Genomic DNA, 15,877 nt, shown 5'->3' with positions numbered 1-15,877 from the left:
GTGAAGAATATCAGTCATGACTCAGATGCACTTGTTCCAAGTAGGAGATCTTAAGTTTTGTCCTTTTTGAAGCCCTGCAGTCATTAAGCTATGTATTTTCTACACACATACACACACACACACTCCTTTTTTTCCGCTGTGTTCTGAAGTGGAAAAATAATCTCTCATCATCAGCAGCTTTCAGATGGAGCTGAGCATTACAGAAAGAGATCAACTATGACACAGTAAGAAAAAACAAGAAAAAGAAGCTGGAGCTGGCAGAAGTCAAACTACAAGCTAGAAAGCATTGTTTCTGTGACTAATACTTAAACAATGTTAGAGTATACAAAGGACAGTAACCTACAAGAATTACAGTACCAGTAAACCCAGTAAACTCAGAGAATTCATTGTTCATGGTGGGAGCCTCACAGCCAGCTCCAGCTTTCTCAGCAAGACACTGCCTCATGCTGAGCTGAAAGGAATTTCCATATTCTAAAATACCTAATTATGGCAATCAAAATATAGTGATTATATGCCCTTTAAACAGCAAACAAACACCTGCACACAGAAGAATAGGTTACAGGTACACAGAAACAAGCGAATGTCAGGATAAATGCAGGCTACACCTCTCTGGTGAGAACCTCAAACATGGAAAGACATGTTTAAGAACCTGCCTGGAAAAGAACAGGAGCCCATCTTCGATCCCGGTGCCCAAGCTGAGATAAAACAATCAGTAATTTTAACTACTTGCTTGACATAAATCGCATAGAAGTCAGCTAATTAGACCTAACCAAAATTCAGACATCCTGCAGATGCAGAAAGAAATAGAGAAGAGCCATTTTCCACAGGTTTGGAGTGCTGCCACTGCAGGGAGGTTGAGCTCAGCCCAGCTGACAGCATTGCTCAGTGCTGCTACAGAGACCTTTTCTATTGGAGAAATTTAGGACAACGCTTAGAGTCGTGTCAGCTCTCTTTATTAAGGTCCTCAGAGAGATTTGTTTGACACAATATATTTTTACCAGATCAAAGTATTCTATATGTATGTTAGGCAAAGTAGAGAGCATGCTGTACTTTCCTCTCTTCTCTCAGAGTTTGAAACAAAGCATTAAGAACCAAGGTATGAGCCGTTTATCTGTCAAATAAAGATCAAGGATGATTAAGAGCCTCTGGCAAATAAAGATCAAGGATCGTTAAGGGCCTCTGACAAAGCTGATGGTGCAGTGTGTCCCCATCCAGCTTTAAAAAGCATTGATACAGAGGCCCTTGCTGCTACTAAAAACCAGAATTTTTTGGAAGTTTGACGTCATTCCCTTCAAGATCCATGAAGTTCAGTACCTGTTCTTCATGCCTATGGTAACTTTTGCTTTTTCTTTTCTCTGATCTCCTGTAATATATGAATTAAAGTGTCTGTAATGGCTGATCAGTAGTAGGTTGACATTAATTACCATATTGCTACTCTGAAATACTGTGTTCTTGTTATTAAGACAAAACAAACAAGCAAAAAACCACAAAAAAATCCCTGAATGAAATAATTTACATTGCTGCCTGCCTCTTTATGTTCCCAACCTAATCCAAACTCAAATTCATACCTGGAAGGTGTTTAAGAAATGATGAATCCAGCTCTGTGGATATGGGCAAGTAAAAGTTGATCATAAAGAGTCAATGAAAGGGAAACAAACATAAATCCCATCAACTTTCATTTTTACTGAACACTTGGATTACACTAGAAGATAAACACCACAGAAATGTCTCTGGAGACTGCAGTTTGGGGACCCTTCATTATAGTCTGGGATGCTTTAACAGATGACAATTAGACTGACTAGAAGTTACCCAGTTGAACATTTGCTGTCAGAAAATGTGATCAGTGAAAAGTGAAATAGGCTGTAACTGACACTTTTTTCCTAAGAGAAAAGTATCAAAACAAACAAGGAACAGGGTTTTGTTTCTGACTTTTTTAAAAGATAGATCTCCTAGGGGATGCTTGTGGGAATTCTAGTATTTGCTGCCTCTTAAGAGCTGTAGCTCTGGTCCACTGAGGAAGGTGGAAGCACAAGAACTTCCAATCCTGATAAGACGCCAAGAAGTGCACCTCATATTTAAGATTCCAATACTTCAAGGCACATCTTTAAGTGGAAAAAAAAATCCATCCATATCCAGACCTTTCCTCTGAAATATCTTACTTCACTGCTTACTTCTACTGAATGATATGGAGTGCAATTTCAGCCAAATCTAATTTCTTTATACAGAGTCAAGCACAAAACCCAGGGCATCTCCATATAACTACATTTAGACAATTCTTCATTCCTCTGGAGGAAAGTCTCCTTCATTTGAAGGCATTATAGTCACTGCTGCTTAACAAAAAGATAAAGAACCACCCAGTTAACAAGTCTGTATCAAAGTCATGAGCAGCTGTGCTCCTCAGCACAACAAAGTGCTGGTTATTCCATGCTAGAGGAGGAGAAAATTTAATTCCTTTAATTAATTCCATTAAAACTGATGGTAGTGTTTACTGCTACTATTACCAAAACATCTGCCATTGCCTCTCACTTCAGACATTTCCTCCAGTTTAGAACCCCTTCATAGGAACTGTGCTCTTGAATGTTTTCATTCACCAAGCCTTCTTTTTTGGAAATCTATCATAGGTGTGACCATATATTGCAAGAAATTTGGGCATCTGAACAACAATTGTCTTTGTATTTGACCCAATGAACCTTGTTCAAAATTCCCAAAAAGCCATTAAATGACAGTTTCAGACTGAATATAGTGGGAACTGTAGATGAGGTACTCACATCCAAGTAGGAGTTTGCACAAAAATAAAGGGCAGAACTGTGCCAAAATCAAGTAGTGAGGTTCTGCAATCTTCACTGGTTCAGATAGCGATGATCTGAATTAGCACCTCAAATACATTTATTATGGAGTGTCTCTGTATTTGTTTGAATCTCTTTTTCCCTTGTTTATGATTTTTTGGGGGTTGGATTTTTTTCATCTGTCCCACTCCTTGTTTTCTTTTTACCTCTCGTTTTGAGTAGCAGTCACAGGAAGAATCACTGAACACACATGGGAACCAACCTTTAAAAACATTGCTCTGCAAAATCTGCAATGATAGTGTCTTTATGGACACAGGCATGGAAATTAAATTTTGGCATGAATTATAGAATACCAAAGTACATTGGAGTAGACCTGTGCATTATAATTCATATTGTAACATATTGTGCACTAGTATGAAAACTAATTTACAGAACAGATAAAGGTCTTGCAACTGTGGAAAGAAATAGAAGTAAATGCACATTTCATTCATTCTCAAAGAGAATAAAACTGTTTTCATTATATGGACTGTTCTTCAGAGATTTTTAAGGTAAATATATTTATATCAAACAAGTAAATACAGTAAAAATGAAAAGCTTTAAATGAATTCATGTTAAAATTAACCTTTCAGACCTTGTGTACACTCATTTACCTGAGTTAAGCCTAGCATAATGTTCAGAAATGTCGGGGGTGGGGGGTGGTGGGGCTTTTTTCACTTTTTTGTTTGGGTTTTTATTTGTTTTCTTTTTTAATGTGTCATTTTGTGTCAGAACTACAAAAACTTTTTAGGTACCTAAAAATATAATCATCCAACTGAAACAAAAATTTTTAAAATCAAAAATAGAATCTGCAGATTTCCAATTCCTATCTTAAAACCAAAAAATGCTACTTTTCCTAAACTCTGAAATAAAACAAAACTAACTGGCAGGACGCTTTTCATCAAAAATTATTCTATTTTGTAGAAACAGACAGCAAACCACCTTTCTTGGAGCTGCTGAGGCAGCTATTCTCTAGAGGAGAGCAGAGATTAAGATGAAGTGGAAATAAAGACAGAAGACACCACAGTGGCTTCTATTTGCTCTAGATTGATGCTTATACTGCATGCAAGTTTCTTTACATTGCCTGTCAGAGGTGCTCTCTTCCTCCCTGTTTTCTGCAACCTTCTTCTAAGTTCTGTTTCCTCTGCCAGATGTCTAAAAATTAGGCCCCTCAGAACATAATTCAGAAGCTCTTATTCAAACAATCCATATTTTGTAAAAACAGCCTTTTAAGTGGCAGCAGAGGAGCTACATTTAGAAAGACGAAGAGGAAGAGAAGAAAGCTATTTAGTAATAAAGCAGACAGTATATGTCAGCATTTTGTACATTAGAAGTGACAATACACCGTTCTTCATCTACCAAAAAACCAGAGTCAATGATTTAGCTCTTTATCCAGAGGCAAAAATGATTTAAAAATCTGGACACTGCTTAAGTGAAGTAACATTTCACGTCGTGAGCATATATATTTGTAATGACTCAGTCAAGTTTCACAAAGGGCATGTACACAGCTACCACTGTCAAGCAATGATAAACTTCTACAATCCCTTTGGTAATTCAACAAAACGAAACAAAAACACCTTGAGACAGCTAAAATACTGTCTCAATAAATATTGAAGGTTCATGTTACACCTCTGAGATGTCATTTTGTCGAATCAAATAAATCTTAAGTCTCAGAGGCAAACTAAAACTTCAGAATAATTGCAGATGCCTGGGACACTCTTAGATTTAAAAGGTTTTAAAATAATTTAGAAAATCAGAAGTGCTTGTATGTAATACTGTTGCAGTGTCCAAACTGAGCTCGAGAGGAAGTGAATCACAGTCCTTTTGTAACATGTTCAGAGGCCTCTCAAAACATCAGCAGAATCCATAAAACTCAAAAGACATTAGCTCCTCTTAGAAAATGGGGCTATACAACTGCAGCAAAATCCATCTCCTAATCAGATAATCTAGTTATTGCCACAATGACTCCATTCATCCCAAGATACAAAATTATACCAAACAGAAAGCCTTGCTTCTTTAATTTGCTTCCTGCCTGCAGGCTGAGGTCCTGCAGACAGACACACACAGAGTACCAGTGACCTCTCTTGAGCCAAGGCTTGTGGGCTGCTTTCTGATGACAGGCCATAAGGCAGCGCTTCTGTAGCTTTCAAGTTACTCTATGTCAAATGTAACAGTAAAAGAGGATGTTTCTGGTTAGTGCAAATTTAATAAACTAATAGTATTCTGCTTCTGTAAAATTCAGACGCATATAAATAACAAACCATTATGGTGACAACTACCAAATTTCTCTCTCTGTAGAAAACTGGCAGTTCATAAATATTAAAGTATGCTGTTAGCAACAAAAGTACAACATATAGCTGTTACTTTTCCTAAAGATAAGGAAACAGTAACCATTGCTGAAAAAATTCATTATTTATAGACCTTTGAATTTTAAAGCCTCATGTCTGCACTACAATATTTTCATTAAAATTCAAAAAAGTATCTGTTTGTTATCCCTTTGATGAATGTGCTGAAGGCATGGAAACAAGTAACTATTGCTGACAGATTTCCCAATGATATAGTGATATTTGCCACTTAATCATCAATACAGTGCTTTAAATGAGACTTAATGTTGCCAAATAACTATCGTGTAGTTTCATTAAAGCTAAAACATAGAAATGCTGTCACAATTGGAGATTGCAACCATGCATCTATAATTTGCATCAGGGAAGTGTCACAGGGGAGAAGCACACTCCAAGGCAAACTTCCCTTAGGGCTTACTACACAGAATTTCTAATGCCTTCAGAGTTAGGAAGAATAACAAACAAATTTTCTACCTAGTCAAAACATGCTTTGGAAGTATTATGATGGCTCCCAGAGCCCTTCAGCTAATTTGTATGACTTCTGTCGTCAGAATATTTTCCCTTTCAAATTCAGTGTGTGCTACCCACCTTAATTCTTGCTCAAAATAATTTCCTTCTTGTAATTTTATCAGAAAGATCCTGACAGTAAAACATGAATGGACTAATAAAAACATTACTCAAAGTAGTCAAACTAGCTTAAACAGAAGAACAAAACAGGAAAACTAAAAATATTTTCCATAGACTATCTTTCATTGCTACAATGATTTTGGATGTTATAACAGACTCTGGTCATACTGGAGACTTTTTTCTATTCAAACTGTAAGGAAATCTTGTATGAGTTTTTAAAATAGGGAGATGGGAGAAAAAATTTCTTTTACTGAGGTTTGTTAAAACAAGAATTTTCCATCTTATCTCAAAAATGACCTCTCCATCAGAGCCCAAGTAAAGTTTTCTTGAGAGATTTAATGATATAGAGATCAGGACTATTTACAAGACTCTGAAAGACATATTGTAAAAGTTTTATTGGTAGATAAATACACTAAGACTCCTTGATTAGGCTAGAGCAACCCTCAAAGCCCTGTATCCAGCATTGTTAGCCAATGGTTAAGGTTATGACCAGAACTGCCAGACCACCCAAGCCTGCCCAAGCACCAGCAGATCTCACAGATGGTTTTCTGGGTGAGGGTGTTTAACTACAACTCTCTCGAATGAACTGGCAAAGTAACACTTAAAACATTCTCTGAAGTTCCAGTCTCAGAACAGAAGTTGTTCATAATCTCTCCTGGGTGGAAAGCAGAATCTGGACACAGGGTGAACTGAAGGGGCTGCTTAGTTTTTGGTCATATGTGGCATCCAGAAATCACCTCCACTACAGAGAATGGCACATGTTCTATGTAGTAGTAACAAAACCCTTATTTCTCCACAGATACCAGGAGAAGACTGCAGAGAGAGGGAGCTCTTGCAGGTGAAATAAGAGGGAAAATTCCCTCCATATACAATCAGGATGAAGACAGATGGATAGCCTACTGTTCCCAACAGTTACTCTCCTGTATTTTCACCCAGTGGGTTTTTTGTTTGTTTTGTTTTATTAAGAGTATCAGTAATGTTCAGCTAATTAGGAAAATCAATTTGCTTCTAGCAAACAAATATGACAGCAACAAAGGTGAAAATTCTCATTAATCTCTCAACACGCCGTTGAGACTTGGAAAATACAGCCTATACAGTCCTTTATGTCAAATATAAGTGTGTGCATCTTCAGAAGCGCTTAGAATGTTCTTTTCAAAATATCAAACCTTGTCAAAACTTGCACACTTTCAGATTTTACAGTAACCTTGAATACTAGTCTGGGCTGTCAAAATCCTTTTAACCCAGTTCTGAGAGGATCTATGTTATGTTAAAACCTAAGCTGTTGGTTTTGATTTTTGGGGGTGGGAGTTGGGTGTTGGGAGATTTTTTGCGGGGGAAGGGAGGGGGGAGAGGGAGGTTTGTTTGGTTTTGTTTGTTTTAATAAAGCTAGAGTTGAACTCCAAATTCTAGATATGTGATTCTAAAAAAACCTATAAATTATTCAAAAATGCTAGAGAATTCATAACAGAAATCTAGAAGCAAAATCAGCAACTTGTGGTATATTCAAATGCTGCATTTTGGGGAATCTCCTCCAGTGAAATCTCCGAAATACTGTATTACTTGAACCTATTACAAAAATACCACAATGTATGTTGTCTGTGTCCAGATGCACTGTCTGGACAGCTAGAGAGAAGGGCAGAAGAGCTATAGCCAATACAGTACTTCTTCCACATCATCCTCTTCCATGTAGATTCATATAGACCTCAGGAGATCACTTTCAGGGAGCATGTTTCTATATATTTCTGAAGGAAGGGGTGTATGGCCTCTGTGTGTAAGCATTTTTATGCTAAAGACAACTGATAAAGGTCTTTTACTTATTCACAGGACATAATGATGTTCTTCAGTAGCAAGGATGGAAAATTCTCTCAGAATTCGGATTTGTGCTGAACTGCAGCCAATATAAGGAAGATTTACTTGTACAAAAGGCAACTGTTAGCTACTATGAGAAAGCATAATGCCAGTTGTAGTATACATAGCTCCAAAACAGAACCGGTCAGAGCACATTATCACTTAAATATCTCAAAGGAACTTCCATAATCAAAAGCAAGAATAAACTGCAGAGTGTGCTCAGGAGACTGTGGTCACTTAATGAAATCAAGAAGAGCCTCTGAATTACACTGCAAGCCTAAGCTGATAGCCTCAAAACCCCTGAGAAAAAATAAAAACAGTGCAACACAAGCACTTCTCCACTTTCCTTGGTGAGAAATATTCAAGATATTGATTTATATCCATAGCCTGCACTATAACAGGTAAACATCATTTTAGCAACAGAGGTTGTTACTTTTGTATGGATTTATCCTTTCTCACTGTTCAGACCAGCAGCTGATTAACTCATAGGTCTGTTTCCCCTAAATCAGATGCAAAGACAAAAACATGAGGACTGCAGCTTGTTTTTTCTCTTAGCTCTATGTCACTTTCCTTTAAAATCTCACAATATATTGTAGTACACTACATACTGCACAATGCATTAGCAGCAGGAAAGTGTTTAACCAGCCACAAGCTGAAATAGCATATACCATACAAGATTTACTTCAGCCCTCCCTTATTTCTTGCAGAGGTAGGTTTGAGCAAAGTTTCTAAGTCTTGTTCCTCAGTTTTCTAAAGTTCAAGAAGATTCAGAAGAAGGATATTTGTCCTGAAGACATCTCTGATTTATCTAGTTTGAAATTTCTGCCAAATAACTGGCTTTTTCCTCAACCTCTGCATGTCAACTAAAAACACCAAAAAAAGCCCCCACAATTGGAGTCTTGCAATTCCTTACTAAATCCCACAATACGTTGTTGTAAGTGAAGACCTAAAAACCTCTGAAGCAAGTGATCAGTTAATGTCTGCACAGAGACAAGCAGCAAGATGTCCTACAGTATTTAGGTTGAAGCTGACAGCTATCCCCAGCTGAAGAAGGCACACTCACAGATAGTAGTTACAACCAGATCACGTTTGCACAGGGACATGAGGAGCCTCCCTTCCTGGACATTCTCAACACTTGACTGAACAAAGCCCTTACCAACCCGATCTAGCCTTTGCATTGGCTCTGGACTGACCAGGAGCTTTGTCCATTTGACCTCCAGAAGTGCCTCCCAATGTGAATATTTTTAAGATACATTTTCTCAATGCACGAACCTCTGTTAAATATAAGCGCAAACCTGAATGGTGCTGGATGATGCATTCACACACTCGCTAGTTCTATTCTCTGTCAAGATTTTGTGTGTTAAGAGCCTTGCCAGGTACTCTGTAGCTGACAGCTCACAACAGACCACAACGTACAAAGAATATTTTTGTGAGTGTAGAGAAGATACAGGATAACCTATAGCTACAGCTAATAGTGATTATATGAACATTACTAATATCTTACCTCTGCAGAGTCAGAACAACTTAGAATGCTTATTGTCAACTCTGATTTCAGAGAAGAATCTTCACTGGCTACAGGAAAATCTGCACTGATGTGTCCATGCAAAATTAATATTCAGAAGACACCTGAGGCTCTCCTAGCTATTTACGAGCTAGCTACCTTTTCCTGACTCATCATGTTGTTGCAGCAGAGCTTCCCTGACTGTGGACAAAATCTGGTCTGGCCAAATTGCAGATTCTTTGCTTTTCTCAAGGCCAAGCCTGAATTCTGCACCATAATCTCAAAACACTATATGGCACAAAAGAAACATGGTTTGAAAATCATCCCTAAGGAGGGAAGAAATCAATAACTTCGATTCATATTTTTATAGAACTTGTGTAAATTCATGTCAGTTAATGAGGCTGAGCTGGTCTAAATCAGATGAGGAGAATCTGGTCCCGAGAGTCTCGCTTTCAGAATGTAATGTACCGTATATTTATCAGAGCAGGACTCCATTTTGTTAATGTTTGTTTATTCTGTTACCACAGCATTTAGAAAACTACTCTCATCTGCAAGACATTTAGTGCTATTGCTTGTTAGGGTGTATGTATATGGAGCAGTAAGAGAGCTCAGGGTTTGCTAAAACTAGTTAGGCGTGTTCTGTAATTTTGTCAAGCTGCAGTCTGTGAGCTTGATCCAAAGAACGGAATAACTGTAAAACATTAAAATATTGTAGAATGCTGGACAGGTGCTGAGAAACTGCAGCTCCACGCAGTGTTATGGCCTTGGGAAAACAACCCTGATAGTTTTAATGACATTGTCTCTGATTCTCTCTTTTTCCTCTTAAGATCTGCCCTAATTGCTTTTTCTCAAGATTTTTTAAGGTTGGGTCTTTCACAAGAGGTCCTTTCAAAGGCCGGCCCTTTACGCCACAACTTTCCCAAGTGCTCAATTGCAAAACCTGCTAGACAAAGGTCCATCAGCTTGGAGGGTCCTTGATTCCACACCACTTCAGATGTCCACCTCCCAGTGGCATACATAGATACTTCACTTACTCTCCTAGTAACTTCTGTAGTTTGTGACTACCTTTGGAAGCATAGTCTCCACCTCCAGGGGATGATGCTAAAGAATATCTTGCTTTTCCTAGGCACTTACCAGCATGTGAAGCGTGAAATGGCATCTGTAACCCCTACTTTTGGTCAGGTGCCCATACAGAATCCCAAACTCAGAAGAGAGCTAACTACTAGGTTGTAAAGTGAGAGAAGGGGGCATGAAACCTCCTCATTCTTCCCAAGCATAAGGGAAGATCAGTCATTGTCTACAGGAATTTAGAATACTCTTAAAAAAGGAAAATGCTGCCTATGTACCCATAGTCCATTTTGTCAGTTTCTTACATCAGCTATTTGTGCCATCTCCCCTTGCAAAATTCTTCCATCCCTATTAATATTTTTTAAAGTCTGCTAAGACTGTTATACTGAAAAAAGAAGAATCCTCTTATAATTTAAGACATATAAGTTGCTGTGTTTTTGGAAACCAAATAGAATTCATTAGAGACATACATTAACCACTAGTTTCTGATCTTCCTGCAATTACATCTTCTTCAGAAAACCATAATGAGAGTTTTAATAAAAATGGAATTCTATATGCTAAAGCATTAATTCTTGTGAAATGGAAATCACCTTATCCAAAAGAAGGAATAGAGTGTACAACATCATGAATTACCTTTGGCAGAAAAAGCCTCTTGCAAAATCATCAGGCAACTAAGATGCCTGATGTAGCGTCTGCTATCATTTTTTATGAATGGACTTACTTTATCAGTTTCATTTTCTTTTCCCCAGTCTCTTTTATATCATAGACCCCAATCCAGTTGGAAAATGACATATATCCTGTAGGTTTCCAAAATTCCTTCGGCTTTTCTTCAGCTTAAAGCAAACAAGGATTAATGGCCCAGCACATCTTGGTGCTCATTTGCATTCTTCCAAGATGAATCCCATGTATATTTTCAGCATCACTTCAATAATTGTGTGGAACACCAGGAAGTTAAAAACAAGTCTGAATGAAAGTCTGAATGAAAAGCCTAATGTCAGGATTCTCTCAAATCTGAATATATGTTCAAATTTTTAAACTTGTCATATCTTTCCAATTCATCAAAATAAATCTAAATTCATGATAATTCAAAATTGTTACAGATGGTCAGTGATTGAGGGGACAACGTCATGTTCGTATAATGCTCTTTTTGTTTTCAGAGCGCAGTCAGGGTTTTCTGCTAGCGAATAGGACATGTAAAACTCAGGAACAAATTTCAAAAGTACAGAAAATCAGTTGTGCAATTCTACATAATTTTTAAGAACCCGTGAAGATGTCAAAACTGAGCACATGCATGCAGCAAATTTGAAAGCACATGCAAGAACTGTTTCACACAGAAAACGGCACGCTCCCTTAGCCCTTGTGAACTGAAGGTTCAGTTTGCTACAGTCTGCTTTGGAGCACAAATATGTAGTGAGTACATTGTCTGTTTAGGGTTCAAAGTTATGGGTGTTTAGAAACATAATTTTCAAAGTCACATTGCTTTATGACTGTTCAAATGTCTAAAGATTAATTAACTGTGACAAGCTGACCATTAGGGAAAACCATTCATACACAAGATGACAGATGTTTTAACACAAATATAATACCACCTTAGTAATATATTAAAAAAAATATATATATATGACAGGTTTAAGTTTCAATTCATTAGAGACGTTTCAGACTACAGTAATCATTTTCAAACCCATGAACCCTGTTAAACTAGGAACACAGTCTTCCTTATTTTAAACAGTGATTCCACTCTCAAAATCAAGTGATTTAATAAGAAGCTATTACTTCTGTGAACTGCAAACTGTTCCCTTTCTCTATTCATCCTTGACTGAACGAAGGTATTAGGGCTTTTACTTTCTTTTACTTAGAAAAATGAGAGACAAAAATGAGAGACAGCAAAACACAGGATTTAATTCCAAATATTTTTGCAACCAGCCACATAAAATAATCCCAAATTTTATAATCCTTAATTCTAATGGCACACAAAATTGACCTTTTATTTCTATTTCAGAAATAAAACCTGGAATATTTGAGGGGACAAAAACTAAACAAACTACATCCAATAGCTCCCTTTCATTTGTATCCTTCATATCAAGGAAATGAATGTTTTCCATAGTATTCATCTATCCTAGCTTACTCTTCTACATTAGGGAAGTTTTGCAAATGTGACTTATTCTGAACTGTGGACTATTCTGGAAGCATGAAAGCTGTGGGGACAGCCTGGTGGGTGTGTGTTTAAGATGCCTCTGACCTGACTGTCACAGCTTGGCATCTGAACTACCACTAGCCCAGCTCATGCCATAAATTCCGGTAGCTTTCTAAGGAATTATTACAGCATCCAGCATCTATTGTAAGAAAGCCATAGTTGCATATTTTCTTTAAAAGCAGCAGCTATGCTCATGTCCAGAAACTACAGGCATGACTGCAAAAATGTCATGAATAGCCTAGGCAGCATTATACTTTGGTAAAGATGCACAGGGAGGAGTATTTCACGGCTAGTGCTTCTTGTGTGGAGCACATTCTCTTAGGATTTTTATTTGGATGGGGATTTTTTTGTGGATTGAGCTTTTGTTTGTTTGTTTTGTTGCTTTCATTTTTTGTTTTTGTGGCCAACTTTCATGTTTTCCAACATGAAAGACCACCCTCACCTTTTGCCTGGGCAAGGAGAATAAAATACAACAACCAAGTTTCATTTGTTGAACCTCATGAATAGACTCCCAGCACTGGTCTGTTACCATGCCTCAGAACACAACCTGAATCTAACAGAATTAACTTCCAGATTAGTATTTATCCATCCAGATTAGTACTCAGTCATCTCAAGCCTTGGACATACAAGCATTCTATAAGATTTCTAGTCACAAGATTGCACCACAAAAATAAAATTTTGTAAAGCTCCCCTTCTTGCAACTGTTCTTACCTGATAAGAGCTCATAACACCCCTACAAGTTCAAAAAGAAGAGCTTGGGTTGCCACACCATTTCTCTAACAGCCCCTGAGCCATATCAGATAGAGATTATATTTCAATACAACCTAATGGTTTGGGGTTTTTTGTTTGTTTGTTTTTAACAAACACCTCTGAGATGCAATCCCAGCACCATCTCCTTTATGGGCCAATGTGCAAAACACAGAGCAGGAGAGAACACCTTGCACTGTGTGAAGCCTGACACAGTGGAATGTATTCTTTTAGATCACTCAAGGTCAAGAAGAGTAATTCTTCATGTTTCCTTGCACTGAGATTACTCTAAGGCAAAAGGAAACTAATTTGTTTTCTTACTTGCTCTACCCTAAATGCACATTTTGTCCAATGCAGTAGCTTCTGCTTTTTTTCCCCACTAAGGCTAGACTCAACCCTAAAACATTCATGTCCATAGGCATGTTACTCCAAGTCCAGTACATTTGTTCAGGTGTTTAAGCGCAGGAAAAGAAGTTAAAGGAGTCAGCTTAGCCAGTACGAGTTTAACCTATGGTACTTCACACTGCCATTTTAATCCTTCTGAAAAATGTTAATTATTTCAGGGTCTGGAAAAGTCAACCGTATTAACATCAATGTGTAGTAAGTAATACTACTGCCATCTGTGATTTTTTTAGTTCCTTAAATATATGTTCTTTTTGTGGAGTCTGGTATCCATGTAATAAGCAGGGACTACCTAAGTACTACACAACATAAAGTATCAACCATATTATACAGCAATAATGACAGTAACAACTGCTTACATAGGCTTAAACAATTTTTTAAAGCCTGTTTACAGTGTGTAGTAGTTCCAAACAGAGGAAAGTTGAGGTAACTTGACAACTTCCATACGCTGCAGCAGTGCTGAGACTCTGAACTTCTCTTGGAGGGAGAAAGACATGCAGAAGCAGAGTATGAAAAGAACAGAAGCAGGATATAAGAACAGCTCCCCTGGAACATTTATTATAATTAGGAGTTAGTTATGGGACTTCTCTGAATAGTATATTTTATCCAGATCATCATGTTTAATAGCACTCAAAGGGCAGTCTTTACTAAAATTTTTTCAACTTTTTTTTTTAACAGTTCTATCGCTTTTCTGAATGTTAGAAAATCCTCTGACAATTGATGAAATCTAAAAATGCAACTAGTCATAGTGTCAAAAAAAAGCAAACAAAACCCACTTCCTTTTGTTTGTCTTAAGCGTTCAAATCAACTGTTTTCTAATTTGTGTGCTGCGGAAAATATTGAGCGATCTTTCCCAGGCAACTTTTTATCTTCTTTTTCCAATTTTACAGGCCTATGTCATATTCTCCGAGGTTGAGTCTTTTCTAGCAAGAGCAGCTTTAGTCTCTGCTCATGTAAAAACTATTCCATATACCTCTTCTCTACTCCAGTTCTACTACATGTTTTTCAGAGTTAAGCATAGTTAAGAACACTTTTACTTCATCCCATTTCCAGCTCATTCATAAATACGTTAAATGGCAAGCCCTCAGACTCAAAATGCTAGAAGGAAGATACTCAGTCGCCCCTCTCCATTGTGAAAGCTGACTATTTTTACCTCAACTTCATTTTCTGTCAAGTAACCATTCATCCACAGGAAGACCTTTCCACTTACTTCATCAAGCTTAATTTCTTCAAGAGTTGTTTATGAGGGCTCTTTTCAGAAGACCTTTGAAGAATCTCAGCATACTGCACTAAGCAGAGCACACACATTCATGCTCATTGACAATTCTAAAACTCTAGGAAAACAAAAGCTACTTGATTAGTGAGGCATAATTTTTCTTCAAGGTGTACATGGGATAAAACAAGTTCTTTTTATATGCATCTTTAAGCCATGTTTATAAAACAAAATTTAATTTCTTTTCTACTAATATGATCAGAGGAGAAGTCAGACCTTCTGGGGGGACTTTTGCCATGTGTCTTTAAAAATTTGCATAAATTTTCATTTCCATATTCTGAGGCCACTTTAAGTAATAGATTTCACCTCTTCACTCAGTAATTTCATGACTGAGAGATCTCTAAAAACTCTTGATTGGATAGTGTCCACCCTTGAGATTTGTAAATATTAATTTTACCTTTGCTTAATTTATGAAATTACATATTACTGCTAAAATCTCTCTCATTGACAGTTCAGCAGGAGTAGCTCCTCAGACCTGCCTCACGTAGGCAAAAGTTCCAGTGTGAGAACATGTCTATACTGTCCTGACAACGGAAGTGAATTGTAATGCTCCTCAACTTGGCTACAGACACTGGAATGTACCATAATTCTGTATCTCAGATTAAAACAGACTGCACCTCTACATCCTATACTTATTGGGTTGCAGTTTGTTCTCTTTGATCCAAATGCCAGACTATTTATATTTTCAGTAGGATTTTTTGGGTATATACAGGTTTGGATGGGTTTGGGTTTTTTTACCAAAAGCTGATGTTTGGGTTTTTTGGTTGGCTTCTGTGGGGAGTTTTGTTTTGTTTTGAGGAGAAGGAGTTTGTATGTTTGTTTCTTTTTTTTTTTTTTCCATTTAGACAGCATATTGTATATGTATAACACAAGCAAAATGACAAGAATAATGTGACCACATCTTCTGACCTCAGTGCCAGGTGTATACTTTCAGAATAATATTAACTCCAGTAGAGTTTCTCTAAATTTTCATTGGCATAATTAAGGCCAAAGTTTAGGACCACCAAAATAGAATAAATTTTTTTAAAAAAAGCAAACCCAAAACAAACAACC

The sequence above is a fragment of the Corvus hawaiiensis genome, chromosome 5 (assembly GCF_020740725.1).
Source record: "Corvus hawaiiensis isolate bCorHaw1 chromosome 5, bCorHaw1.pri.cur, whole genome shotgun sequence".
Lineage (NCBI taxonomy): Eukaryota > Metazoa > Chordata > Aves > Passeriformes > Corvidae > Corvus > Corvus hawaiiensis.
The sequence above is the reverse complement of the archived record's forward strand: the minus strand, read 5'-3'. Positions refer to the sequence as shown.